This window comes from Phalacrocorax aristotelis, chromosome 15 (assembly GCF_949628215.1).
Source record: "Phalacrocorax aristotelis chromosome 15, bGulAri2.1, whole genome shotgun sequence".
Taxonomy (NCBI): Eukaryota; Metazoa; Chordata; class Aves; order Suliformes; family Phalacrocoracidae; genus Phalacrocorax; species Phalacrocorax aristotelis.
Window position 1 is genome coordinate 10,656,810 of NC_134290.1, and position 13,529 is coordinate 10,670,338.

At 44.9% G+C, this 13,529-nt stretch overlaps 1 protein-coding gene across 1 annotated transcript in view; it reads right to left on the reverse strand.

Annotated features, from left to right (window-relative positions):
• CCDC92 (coiled-coil domain containing 92) overlaps positions 1–13,529 on the reverse strand; it is a 139,594-nt gene that overhangs the window by 118,301 nt on the left and 7,764 nt on the right. The window contains exons 2-3 of the mRNA XM_075110347.1: positions 12,080–12,198; positions 9,930–10,098 (exon numbers count right to left, since the gene is read on the reverse strand). The gene's annotated coding sequence lies outside the window, so the exon portion shown is untranslated. The remainder of the gene's footprint in view (positions 1–9,929; positions 10,099–12,079; positions 12,199–13,529) is intronic.

Sequence of the window (13,529 nt, forward strand, 5' to 3'; positions counted from 1 at the left end):
TGCCAGTTAAATTCAGGTCAAATACAGCAGTCTACCAAACTCAACAGTATATCACTAACAGTCCCATGAAGCGCCAGCTCTGTCAGACTCCTCCAGACACCTGCTGCTCCATTTGGACAGCAGCAAGAAAGGGCCAGTCTTGAAACAAGCAGAGCTGCAAACAGATCTGGCCAGGGTAAAGCCTGAGGGTGCTATGACTCAAAAGGCTACAGTTATTCAAGATAGCTCCCTTGCTAATAGGGCATCTTCCGCATAAATATTTGTCAGGGAACAGCTGGCCCTTGCTGTTTCCTCCAGGACAGGGAGCCAAACATCAGACATGGTAACAAGGCCAGCAGTGCTAGGCCCTTCCCAGCCAGCACCCAGCCCCACAATACCTGAGCGAAGTAAGCAGGGCAGACATGGAGGTGGCAGGCAACTTCAGCTGAATCCAGATCATCAGGCAAGTCTATGCTGATAGGGCAGGTCTGAGGTCAAGCTGGGAAGTCAGGTCAGAGTCAGACACAGTCCAGAAACCACTAAGCAAGTCCATAGTGACAAGGTACATCCAGGATCACGACAAGAACAGAATCAACAGGTCAGGGACTGTATCAGCAAGGTCCATAACCAGGCACTAGCATAGATTTTTAGAGGTAGTGGTGTACCTTCCTACACCATAGCTCAAGGAGAAAGAAGCAGCTCAGGTCTGAGCTTAAATGAAGTCACAGAGCCCATAGGCAGAGAACGTGGGTGGAGACCCCAGGTGAGGCTGGTCAGGGCCATTAAGGCCTATTAAAGCACTCGGGGCCAACTGACTGCCTGAGGTACAGCTGCACTGGGGAGAAGCAGGGACAGCAGCTGCACAAGATAGTAAAACATGTGAGGGCAGATTTCAGCCCTCATGGCTGCAATTTGTGGTATAACCAACTGAAGAGGATTTTGTTATGTGAGGACCTCACTAAGCTGAAATTCAGTAACTAGTTTTGCCATACTATCTCAATAAAAGGTACTGCTAACACCATCTTCTTTTGCTTCTGTCAGATACTGTGGTTGTCCCTAAAGCCATATAGATCCCAAATCTTTCTGAATCCCAGTCATAGCTCTTAGTCACATCAGTGTCCTTGGGCCCTTGAATTCCAGGCTAATCAACACTTTGAGATACCTTGACTAGTGGGAGTTCATTTACATCCATTTAATACCAGCTCCTGAGCCTGGTTTCTACTGCCCGCAGCCTTTCCCTCCACTAAATGCAGCTCCTCGTTTGGCAGTTTCAAGCTGATCTGTTAGTCATGATCCAGAGTGCCTTCAATTCAATGGGTGATCTTTTCCATGGTTACCAGCCCATGTGTTAGAAAGCTAAATGGAAAAGTGCTTATCTTTCTTTCCAAGTTGCAGACTGCCCTGCAGGTGCAGCCTTTTCTGACCTCAAAACCCAAGAGACAGCAGTGATAGAAAGATACCATGAACTTTCTCATCCAGGACACGAAGATACCATGAACTTCCTCATCAAAGCATCATTTACAAGTGAACTTGGATTTTGCTGTTCATTACTGACATATACTGCTACATATACAGATAACATGCCAGTGTACCTTACTGCTGGGCACATGGATGCATTTCTGTGATCACTGTCAGCAGGGGTTTAGACTGGATGATGACCTAATGGTCTTTTCTGACCTTAAAAATCCATGGATTTTTTAACAGATGCTTCAGAAATTAATGCATCATGCATTTATGCAAAGAGAAGTGAACCTCTATCCAGATGAGTTTGATCTACCAGTATGGGAATGTGCCTTTAGGAGTGGTCAGGAAATACTTTCTTCCACAGCTACAGAAGCACATGAGGATTTGTACTGTTTATGCAAGAAAGCCAGGTGTTGTGATTGAGCCAGACAATTACAGAGTGGACACTGAATACCTGTGGGCTCAAAACAAGGCTTTCCCTTGCAGAATGATGTTACTGGCCTATCCTACAGTTTTGCAGCTGTTTTCTTGGTAATTCTCATTGGTGCCTATCATTCCAGCACATGTGCTTTTGTTCCATTATGCCATGCAACAGCCTGTAACTTTCTGTACATGTCCCTGCAAATTACTGAGCAATTATATGCAACAGGCACAAAGCCAAACTTCATGTAACTTGAACTTGCTTTGTAAAAATAAATTATTTTTAAGGTTACTACAGAGTGTCTAGGATTGATTTAATGCTGTTGATAATACTGCAAGTGAGATCTTAATTGATTTGTACTGACATTACTGTTCAGATCAAAAATTGCATTCTGGATTTACATGGGACAGCTTCAGTGGTCAAAAGTGGTTGGCTCTGGTCTTGCTATTCTTAAATGTGTGTTTACTGACTCACTGGGCACTTCCTCATTCTGCTGTCACACAGAAAGTGTAGAAGTCAAATAGTGTTATCACCTTGATCTCCAGCATGGCTAAAGTGGCCCTGCTTGTGCATCTTGGCACACCCCCTCATATGAAGAGGAGGGACAGGGGAAAATTAGGATGAAGGTCCCTTATTGCAATTAGATAAGCGACCACAGATCTAAAGACTGGCTTACCTAGGTTCCTAACTCTGGCAAGCTGCATCCATCCATTAAAGAGAAAAAGTGAATTAATCCAGCTCACTGCTAAAGTGTGCTGCAAAAAAGTAGAATGTCCTCTGTTACACAACTGGAAAAAATGAGGCACAGAGAAGTTCCTGTGACCCAGCTAGTCCAGTCACCTGAGGGATCCCAGTCGAATGCTCTGCTACATCATGTTGCCTTTAATTTTATTTACACACTGCTCTCCATTCTCATAAGTTAAGGTCTGAGACCTAAAATCTTCCCCCATGTTTGCTGGAGTTTGAAAACTGGATGCAAGCCCTGTCACTGCAACCTATTGCTAAATAGCCTACTGATTTGTGTCTGCAGCTTTTTTCTTTTGAGCTCCAGAGCTATTTGCAGTTCAGTTGCTTTCCAGGGATGACCTGTTGCAGTTTGCTTTGGTTTCAACTGGGCTTTGAAACTAGTGACCAGGATGTACCACACTTCTGCACAAGATCTTGAGAAAACAGTGGGGTAATTTATGAGACAAGCTAATAGTCTTCAAAGGGTAACATCTTTTCAGCAGAAGCCCGTTTTCTTCAAAGGAAAATTTGCCTTTGCCTTGCGAACTTACATTTTTGCATATATACATATAACAAATATTTATTTTACACCCACCATGTCTGTGGCATGTGTATAAAGGCCAAATGAAAGCAACTGCCCTCAAAGTGTTAGAAGACATGTTGTCTGAAGATGACTGCTCCCACCCCCTCCCTGCAATTTAAATAGGAATTGTAACATGCTCTATGGAAGCAACCAGCAAGGGCTGGCCTCCCACAGGCCAGCTTTTGAGCAGGAGCAGACAGCACACCAGCATCTGACAGAGGAATGGAACTTTTGGGGATGACTCTGGCAGCAAGGAGTCTCCAGGGAAAACAAGCTCAAGCAGATAATTAGAAAGGCAGAACTGTAGTGCTGGCCTGGGAAAGTTGTGGCTCTGCCCTGATGGCTGATGCTGGACAATTCATTCCACTGGCCCCTTTCTGCAACTGGAGCTATCTGGAAAATACCAGAATGACCCTAATTTGCCCCCACGAAACTCTTCAATGCTGTCCGCTGCTGTTAAACAGAGGGTTGAGGAATGGCCTTGGATATAGCCTCCAGGCTGATCTGTCTGCCTCCTTCCTATAGCAAGGCTTTCCAGGCAGCAAACTGCTTGTCTGAGCAGGCCAGAGGGCACACAGGGCAGCCTGCTAACCTTGTCTGGTCTGGGCTTGCTCAAGCATTGCTGTATGCTGAAGGGTAGCCTCCAGCTGTTTCACAGCTGTGCTTCTGGTTCACAGCCTCGGTGGGCAACAAACCTGGCCATGGAGGCAGCCAAGAGGTGTCTCATAAACAGTGGCTGATACCATCCTGACCTAACGGACTCTAAATTCTGCCCTCACCAAATAACAGGACACAATTCCCAGAGGATGAAGTAAATGGATGTAGTCAATGTGAGTCAAATGGTGCTTTTGCTACACCAGGCAAAGGTCAGGAATGCATCTGTCCTGACCTCTACATGCTAAAGGACAGGAAAAGCCTGGGAATAGCCTGGATGTGCATCACAATGATCCCAGGCCCATCTTTCCCTCCACATGTTCAATGGAACAACTCCCCTCTTTTGCTAAAGAAAGCTGCATCCTTACACAAAGTTCCTTCTTCTGAGAGCTACGACAATGAAAATGGATCACAGGTCCTGCTGGAATTAGTTCTATGATGGGGACTCAGCCATTCAGGAGCACAGATGGGGTCAGGTTAGGTTTTTCCCTACAAACAGGAGAAGCCATGTGGTTTTCGTATAATTTGGAACATTTTCTTACAGAATGAAGATTGATTAGATGCCTGGAGTTCCCCAGAAACAATGTTGATAGTGTTAGCAGCCTGCACACCACAAGAACCCATTCATAAAAAAAAAATTCCTCATTTTTAAATTTATTTTTTTTTAACTTTATGTTCTTGGAAAAAGAAGCTTATTGGGTAACTATCAGGGTTCCTCTTTCATCACCTTGTCATAAATCCCACAGGCTCTGAATTCCTTTAACAATCTCTCAGTTAAATTGTGACCTGCCTATTCTAATAAATAAACCCCTTTTTTTCCCCCCCAAAAAAAGCTGGAAACAGCCAAGAAGTTGCTCCCCCTTGCCCTCGCTCTGAGTTCTGCTAATTGAGACATCAAAGCAGATGGAAAATCAAAGTTGTGCCTGTACAATCCCTGGGCATTAACCTCTCTCTCTAGACCATTTTCAAACGGGGCAATTAACTTCTGCCAAAACAGATCCCACTCTGAAGTTTCAGCTGTACGTTATATTCTTCTACCACTATTTATGTGAATGATGAAACAGCTGTTGTCTTTAACCCTGAGGTGGCTGTAGCTTGGGGACAGGTGGTGTGTTCCTGGGTATATTTCATGCAAACTCTGACAGTCAGGCAAACTGACATCCCAACCCAGTTCCAAACCAAGGCCATGCTGTTGCTATAAGGAGTGAAGGCGTCTCCATCTTCATAAAAGCACTAGAAGGTAAATCTGATACTCTGATACTGTGAAAGACACTCTGGAACCAGGTCAGAGATGTTATTGCTGTAAAGGGTAAATTAATGAAGAAACTCCCTAAAATTCATAGACTATAAGGGTGCACTTGAAAAATGTCCCCTGGGCAGGTAGGAAGCAGTGTCACCTTAACTGGATCGGCACTTTGCTCCCTAATGGAGACCTACAGGGTTAAACAATTGTGGGACTGTGTTATGCAAAGAAATCAAGATACTAGTCCAGGTCACCAGCTCAGCCCTCCAGGCCTTGCTACCTCTTCATGTTAGCTGCTGGGCTGCCAGGCCTCCACAGCTGATGTCGCCTGGGCTAGCTAAATTCTCTACAGTCAGCATGCTTATATTCTACATTGGCAATGTACCCTGAAGCAAAAATGGTCATGACAGCAGTCATTGTAGTTGCTCTGAGAACTGTGAGACCACTGTGTAGCTGATCACTGTTGGCTCAGAAAATAGATGGGAAGACCTGCACTGTAGGTTTAGCTGCCTTCCTTGCTTGGATCTGCAGCGGGGAGAAACAAGAGAGCAAGCCCACAGAAGGTTTGGTTTAGGAGGTGAGAGAAGTGTGCAGTTTCAGTAGGGAAAGAATATTGTCTGTTCTTCCCCACGGTGCCAAACTTGACAGGGAAACCATTACAGGGGTTTCCCTGTCCCAAAGGCAGAAAGAGATCTGCCATGGTGGAGGGGAGGAAGAAGGGAAGGGATGAATGATCTCTTTTCCTTTGTACTGTCTGTTATGACAGGTGTTCCATGGATTACATGACAGGTAGCCACGGGAGCAGCCCCTCCCCATTATTCCCCCAATATGAATGATGCAGCTGCTCCCCAGGTTTACACAGATCATTTAAACACTGCAAAGAAACACAGGAACATCTGCATGATGGCCCTTCTGTGCTCTGCATTTGCCCCATCCTAAACAGAAATCTCCACCATGGAGCAATGTCTAATTCACACTGAGCCCCATGGATATAAAGATTTCACTCACATCCTGAGAAAAGATAGTGCCAGGCCTCCCAGGAACTGCAAAGGCTCCGCAGCATTTTTGTAGCTGGTTGGACAGGGTAATATATGTATACCCATGTTACACAGAGCAAACAGGATGCATAAATTAATGTTGCCCTTGAGCAAGAACAGATCAGGTGGTGCTTATTTTCTCCCTAATTTGCTGGCATAGATGTTCTGCTGGTGAACAACCTCAGTGAAGCCCCCTGGCACATTTTCACTCGTATTTAGCTCAGGCCTCTGAACACTGAACATTCAGGAGAGAGACTGAAATGGGACCAGGCTTCAATGAAAAGTTGGCCCCTAACACACATATTTAACTGCTCTATGTGCTGAACACATGATTGTGCTTAGGACAATATGCTGCTCCCAGTAACGGTTTGCAGGTTTCCATGTGGAAGAGATGGTGGCAAAGTGCCAGTGACAGACATGGCTCATAAGGCTCATTTCTCCACAGCTTCTGCCTCCCTGTCAGATAGGACAGTCCCGCTAAGGCAGATGCAAAATACAGCCTTCAAATAACTACATGTAACCTGTCCCTGATTTAGAGGACCTGGGTTGAACGCTATACATTCAGGAAATACCAGTGGTAAAGGGCAGAAATCTGCAGCTTTTCCTCTTGAGGTATCTATCTGTATGAGTTACTTCACACCCCTGCACAACACAGGGTGGAGGTGTGACATGCCCCCAGCTCTGAACGTATCCCTACTGCCCTTCAGCAGTGGTAATTCACAGGAAGCCACAGGACAACTGAGCAGAGGTCCTGATTCAGCCAAGCACGTTTGGCATGTGCTTCAGTTCTTCAGTGATGGGGTACCAGGGTGTGATGTTCCCTGCAATGTATGACATGAGCATTTGACACCCTGGCTCCTACTTTTAGAATTAGCCTGTTTGTCCAATGGATGATTAGAAGTGGCACGCACTTCTGGCAGGAGTTGTCCCTCAAAAACACACACTGGCGGGACCCCATTTCTTCTCCTTCTCCACCCCAGGTGCTAGGGAGTTGGCTCACCTTCAACCTACAGTGACACACACCTACTGCTGAGACCCAGCAAAGTTTTCTGGGTGTCGAAGTCCTGGAGAAAGAGCCCAGCCATCCATAGTCAGCTTGGGAGGCACAGACGAGCACCACAGCTTCTCTCCAAAGCTTCCTGGCAGGCTCTGACTTGGAGGACAGGGAGGGAAAGAAGAAATTTGAAAACACCCTTTCCCCTTTCAGAGAAGTGTGCTGGAAATAGGTATGCCTGCCAGCTCTTGCGGTGCAGTTGCCAGGCAGTAGTACTGCTTTGCAGTCCAGGATCAACAAACTACACATTTGTATTCTCACCAGGGCCAGCCTTATTACTGCCACAACTTAACACCCTTAAACAGAGACTGCTGCAGCTGTGAGAGCTGTCTTGGGAATCAGGACAACTGCAGCACCCATTTGATGAAGGACCCACAGAAAAGAAGAGTGGCTGCAATTAACCTCATGGATGAGGCAAACTCTTTCCTGTTGCGGGTAGAAAACAAAATATCTGGTACCTAGATGGATGGAAAAAGATGTGTAGGAAGGAAACGGACAAGCCAGCTGAAGATGGAGCCCTTTGGATGGACTGCCTCCTGGCTTAACCACAGCCAACAACATTGCTCCAGCAGGATGCTGCCACTAGCACTGTGGGAATTAGGACTGGCATCCACCACAATCTGTTGGCACAAGCAAGCACACTGCCACCTGACCAAGAGCCTCTAACTTTCTCTGTCTCTCCTCATCACCTTGTCTCTCTTCCTCTGCCTTCATATCCTGACATGGTACAACTACCTATTCTTCACTGTATCCTCCCAGGTCTCATGTGCCAAGCACACTCCTTCTCCTTTGCTTTTTCTGCACACAGGTTTGACTTAGGTCATTCCATAGACTTGGAGCAGGCTCCAGGTGAAAGGGTAATTACAGCATGAGATTTGCTGTCAGTATTTGCAGAGCAATCCCTTCACGGTGCATAGCAATGGGCAGGGTGAATGAGAGGATAACAACTCATTGTGACCAAGGGTTTTCTTCTCACTCTTGACTACTGTGAACCTCTCAGAACATGGACAGGATACAAATAAGGAAAAGTGCAAATTCTGTGCTTTAACCAGTCGTCTTATCTTCCGGAATGGCACCTTTTGCTGCCCCCAAAACTACTGTTGCAGACAAACTGCATCATGGAAGGACCTCTCCATTTCCTAGGACTGAGGATGACAGTGCTACACATTCCAGGAGCTACCTCTGCTGTAAAACTTCTTGAATAGAAAACCAGATCATCTCTCGAGACAACATCTTCCGTCTGGACCTTCTGGGTTTGATGCTTCACAGGGAAATTCTTCATTAAGAGCTCTTAACATTGAGCTTGTAGAATGCTATCTTCCCCCTTTATTCCATCCCCCTTTAGCTGTTTATTTCAACAAACAGCTAGCTACTCTGGCCACAGAGGTGGCCAAATCACCTCATCACCTCCTCTCTGACAAGTTCATACCTATGTACCATCATGGTTGCTGAAAAGCTGTGGATGGCTCCAAATCAGGATTTATTTTTAGGTTTCCAGACTGTGTGCGCTCCTGCCAAAAGAGCCTGGTCCAAAGTTTATTCAAGTCCACGATAAAAATGTCTAATAGCGTGAATGACCTTTGGATCAGCTCCAAAGACTGTGCACTGATATTAGCACTGGGGCTGGCTGGGGATTCCCTTTGGGAAGGCTGCCCAGTAAAGAGGTGGTTTTCACAAAATTGAAATTTTTAGGGAGAAAAACATTCTAATTTTGAACCCCCTTTCCTTTCAGAATAAAGAAATAAAAATACACCTTTTTTTTTTTAATTAAGAAAACTCAAGAAGCAGTATTTTCTTCAGGGCCAGCTGGAACAAAATCAGAAAACTATATTTTGGTTTGAATGTGTTCAATAAACAATTAAAACCTCATTTCTCTATAAGTACACTGCCTCACTGCGGCTGTGGTTTAGATGTCTCATCTTTCCTGCAGGCTGTTTCCTAGACGACTACATCTGCCATGAGTGGACTCTAAGCTCTGTGAGACATGATAGCAGCTACACACTGTCCCCTGAAAAATATGGGTATTGAGTTCCTGGAGGAGAGCTGCCAGGAGGAAATACAATTCAAGGCTGATGTTCAGGGTTGAACGCAGTTAAAGCAAAGCCTTTTGGGTTAATTGAGCAAACTAAAGTGAAGCATGTCAATTTGGAGCAGGCCAAAACATTTACTTTTGATCAAAAAAAAGTCAGAGTGAAACTGATTTCCCTCTGCAAACCAAGATGTTTTGAAATTTTATTCCATGAAAAATTTGGAAACATCAGTGTTTCTTCACAGCCAGAGAGAGAAACAAAGGTTCCAAGGGAGCTAACCTTCCTTTCACAGCACTGCAATTAGTAAGAAAGCAAGAAAGATGAGGAAGAAAGGAGATGTGAGAAACATACTGCTCTGTAGCTGAAAAGCCCTGCAGAAATGAGCACCAAACATCCACCCTCTCTCAGCAGCTGTCTGCCTCGTATTTCCAGGATCCTTTCACAGGATAACAGGCAATCCCCAGGCTGGAGAGATTAAAGAAATGCCAGCCGATGAGAGATAGTTTTGAGGAATAACTTCCCTGGATGCCTCAGCTCACCATGGGAAGAACACATCTCTAGGGCTTTGTAGGCTCTCTCAGATCCAATTTGACCTTCATTGCACCATTGTCTTCCCTGGAGTTATTAATGGTTCAAGTAAGGGAGGCCAGAATTCATTCCTATCTCACATACTTGCCACCCAGTTGACAGGCAGTGTGAAAGTAAAGTGGCATGTGGAGGAAGTACTGGGAAAATCACCTTTTGATCTCATTGAAGGTGGTCCTCAAACCAGGTCATGCTTGAAAGAACTGGCAGGGAGAATGAGGAGAGGCTGGGCTGCAGCTGTCTGTGTTGGGGCGGTCTCCAGTTCAGAAGAATATTTGCCTTTCTCTCACTGCCAATTTTGGAGCCTTTATAAATACCACACCTAAATAAAATGGAATAAAATAAATGATCCTCTTCAGGCACCCCACACCCTCCCATCACCCTCCCTAAGAACATCTCAACATCCAAGGGCTGCAGGGATGCATGGGGGAGACAAATATTGTTAAAAATAACCAGTCTAGGGAGGAAAACAATTTATGCTGGGTCTGGAGCAAGGATGCTGTTCTATTTCCTTCTGAGAATCAAGTGAATAATGTCATCCCAGAGCCTGCTGTGCAGTCATCAGTGACTTCCACAGCACAGCTTGTAACCTGCAGCAGCACAGATGGAGTCAGGACATGGTGTAGGGGCACAGCCAGCCCCCTCCCAGTCATTTATCCAGTGACAATACTTCACAAGCATCCCATCCCATCCTCACTGGTAAGGTTGCACATCTGTCCCTTGATGTGCAAGGTTCTGTTTTGCCATGAAGCACAAAACTTAATTTGCTAACTATTTGCCAAGATGCCTTTGTCCTGTGAGTACTCCTGGGCTCCAGCACAGATTGAGGGCTATTCCCTGAGGGTCTTATGCTCACAGACAGATACTCGTTAATTCTCACCAGGTAATAACAGCTCTAGATATTTAGCCACCTTTTCTGAAGAAGGTGCTTGACCAGAGATGAGGCTGAAGGCAGATGTGGCAATAATTAAGTTTGAATCAAATGTGGTTCAAAACACAGCTCTTAGGAGAGGATAATGCCACTCACCTTTGAACTGCACCATGCGATCTGTAAATGTCAGCTCTAGAATATACACTACAGTGTGGTATTTACAGTGCCCTTTTATTATTATTGTTATTATTTTCCTTTTTACCTGGGGACTCAATGTTTGGGGACTGTGGCAGGAGAGATCTGTACATCTGGAAAGCGTCAGATTTAACGCCCGAAGTCATCAGCACCAGGTCAGCTAAAAGTACATGTTTGCTTCCAGCAGCAGCTGTGCAAACTCCTGTTGCCTCGGTTGTGCAGGGCTTATGTAAAGATTCCTCAAAGACAGTGCCCTCTTTGTGAGCCCATAGCTCTGCTGATCCCTGGCAATTCCAACTCTAGTTTCAAAAGAAATGGGCCTAAAATGGCACTCCCACCGCAAGCAGATGTATTTCAGCCTCTGTCTAAGGCAGCATTCATTTCATCATGAAAAGGAAAACATCATAATTTAGGGTCACACGTCTCCTGCCTGTCAGTCAGGCACTGCCAGCTATTTTTACAGCATCCCAGGGTGTTGTGGCAGTCTAGAGAACAAGTGACACACCTTTCCAAAGGCTGTTCAGAGCGATACCACTCAGTGAGAAGCTCTGAGCTCCAAGCTTTGGTTTTGTCCCTGATTTTTTTTTTCTGAGCAGGCTTGAAGTAAAATATATCTGTGTGTAGTGGCACATTTTTTTCTATTGCGCACTGATATTCTTTGCTTCCCATTGCTTCATGGCCTTACCCTGCCCATTGCAAAATCTGTATTGCAGGTTCAGTGTTAGAACCTTTCTCATGGTGCTGTGGCATGTGGGTGGACCAGATGTACCCTGAGAACAAGGTCTCCCGCACCAGTGGCCAACAGCTGAACAAAACTATACATGTTGTAAGAGAAGCCAAATTTCACTCACTGACTTCAGTAGCTTTCAATTGCTTCTGTTTAACATTGAGATTGAATCTGACCGATTTGTTTAATCTAATAAACAAAATTATAATTATAAAAAATCCAGTAAAACTACTGGGCATCTGAAAGAGGCACAGAGACCATACAGAAAACAATCCCAAGCATCCCTACCTTGTAGCCAAATATTGTATCTGCAATGCAAAGAAAACACCTCCATATTTACAGTTTGGTGGGAGTTTTGATCATGTAATAGCTTTAGGGTTCAAACCACTGCTCATTAAAGTCAACAAGAGTCTTTGCATTGACTTTAACGAGCTCTGAGTCAAGACTGGAACACACAGCATTTTACCAAGAATTCAAAGTGGAAAAAAACAACTCTGGTAAAGCTCTTACCTTGGTCTTTCAGAAAGTTGAATGCCTGAAGTGACCATACTCCTCTTGCTGAGCAGTTTCAGCCTCCACGGGTAAAAAGCCCTGCTGAGCCCCTCCTGACAGTGCCAGAGTTCCTCATGCTGAAAAGTCCGCTAGCAGATTTCATTACAATAATTGCACAACACTTAATTCTACATTGTAGAGAAAGTGGACAAGAAAACGCAAGGGAACAAAATCCAGATGATCAATCATCCTTTTCACTGACACTGTCTTTACATGGGTTGTTTTCACCGGAAATATACACCTAATAATTGCCCAGATTCCTTGTTTTTTCAACATCATTTCTATGGCAAATGTCATTAGTTACTGTGCCACGGTGATTTCAGGCTGAAAACCTACTGTGACCTGAACCAAAAGATAGATTAACTTATCTGCTTTAACAAGGAGTTGCTTGAAGCCTTATAGGAAATACTGTATGAACTTACATTTCATATGGCCAGTAATTGCTTTTCCTGTTATTTTTCTATTAAAGAAATACAAAAGGAAATGGGAGCTGTGTGCATAATGGGAACTCGGTTGTAGTGCTTTAAATCTGCAGGTCATCAATTCAAGGTAATTTAGCTGATGACTCTAGTGGTCTCAGCCCAGCTGTCAGGGGACAGGTGACCACACGTGGCCATCCACCAATGCTAAAACCTTGATGGCAGTTCAGTAAATGCAGAGAGCTTTGACTGACCAGCCTAGCCCAAGCTTGAATCCCATGCCTGGGGCTATTGTTTCAGACCCATCTGTTAAGCAGCTGGATACAGCATGGGCAGACATTGAGGAGAGGTGCCTGGGCCAGTCCCTCTGAGCACCACATACAGAGAGGTCAGTCCCTCTCTGTCTCTGATTATTACAGACATCAGAAAAGGCTGAGTAGATTCCCAGTGATACAGGGTTAATCCTGGATATCCACAGGGGAGTGCTGTGTGTGAGGGATCTGCTAAGAGTCTGCTGGTAAGTATAAACAAGAAGGAAACTGGATTTTCAGCAAAATGACCTCTAAAAATGAACCTACTGAGTTCCAGCATCTATGGACCGATATCCTTCAAGAAGGATCAATTCTCAGCTCCCATTCTTTCATTAGGAGAGATGCAGAGATCATGGACCAAGTGGTTTTCAGTGGGATATTAACCTGGACATGGGAACCAAATACTTTTAACTTGATAAGGGCCCTAGGGCAGTGAGTTCTGACTGTTTTTTTTTTTTTCTTTTGTGGACTCTCAGCAGTGATGCAGCTCCTGTGCAATGAATTTAAGTTGACTAGAATTGCTTTTCTTGGTTTCCTTCCACAAGTGACAGGTTGATAGCTACTGCTCTTGGAAGAAGATGGCCTTCCAATCCTCAGGTCACCATATGGTGTACAAATAATTTCTTTCATGTCATACCTGATTTAGAGCTGTAGGAAACAGAGCTAAGACACCAGTGA